The following is a 1014-nucleotide window of genomic DNA, read 5'->3' as shown; positions in this document are numbered from 1 at the left end:
TGGAGCCCTCCAGGGACAGAGGGACAGACCTCACACTCAACAGGCTGACATCTGAGAATTGCCCTTTGAAATAAGCCGCAGAAAACTGAGTGGAGACTTAATGAAGTGGAGGCATCTGCATGGAGCCCTCCAGGGACAGAGGGACAGACCTCACACTCAACAGGCTGACATCTGAGAATTGCCCTTTGAAATAAGCCGCAGACAAAACTTTGATACATTTATCCTTAGCCAGCAAAATACAGGAAGTTGAGGTGTGGCTCAAGTGATAGAGCACAAGACAAGAGCTTCCCAGGGCTGATACAAAAATACATAAATAATGAATTCTTTTTAACTTATGCTGATGAATCAAACCCAGGTCTTCATGTATATGAGGCAAGCACTTTACCACTAGGCCATATTCCCAGTAATGTAGTGTAGCAGTAGACTGCATGGGCTGGGAATCGAACGCTGGCCTCCTGCTTGGCAGGCGAGAATTCTACCACTGAACCACCCATGCATTGTACCTGCACCATCACTGTATCTTATCTGAGTACATTGGAAACTGTATATACTGGTATTAGAATTAGAAAAGTGAAAGGGAATGCCAAAAGCGAGAGACACAGGATAAAAAGACAAATGACTACAAAAGCAATGCTTGCAAAATTGGTGTAAACCAACTGACAACTCATGGGGGAGAGGGAAAGGGAGAGGGGGAAGGGGGGAGTGAGTGAGGAGGTAACAAACAGTACAAGAAATGTATCTAATGCCTAACATATGAAACTGTAACCTCTCTGTACATCACTTTGACAATAAATAAGAAAAAAAATAGTTTTATATAAGGGACTATCTCGGTGGTGATTGAAAAAAAAAGAAAAGAAAAGATAAAAGTTCGTTTGCTTTTCTAGGCCTCTAAGAGCACTGGGAGGCAGCAACTTGTCCTCTAACCAACCACGACCCACTCTCTTCTGTACCTTGCTCTTCCTTTGCTCACTGTACACCTTGTTCTTCTCAGACCTGACAGACAGGCCTGTACTC

The 1014-nt window shown here is 43.7% G+C and overlaps 1 non-coding gene across 1 annotated transcript; it reads right to left on the bottom strand.

The window, feature by feature from the left end:
* Positions 1–425: 425 nt before the first annotated feature.
* Positions 426–496, bottom strand: Trnag-gcc. Its single transcript has one exon. It is a non-coding gene; the product is annotated as a tRNA-Gly (tRNA).
* Between the last annotated feature and the right edge of the window lie 518 nt (positions 497–1014).

The sequence above is a fragment of the Perognathus longimembris genome, chromosome 11 (assembly GCF_023159225.1).
Source record: "Perognathus longimembris pacificus isolate PPM17 chromosome 11, ASM2315922v1, whole genome shotgun sequence".
Taxonomy (NCBI): domain Eukaryota; kingdom Metazoa; phylum Chordata; class Mammalia; order Rodentia; family Heteromyidae; genus Perognathus; species Perognathus longimembris.
Note: the sequence above shows the minus strand (reverse complement) of the source record. Positions and strands in the feature narration are given on the sequence as shown.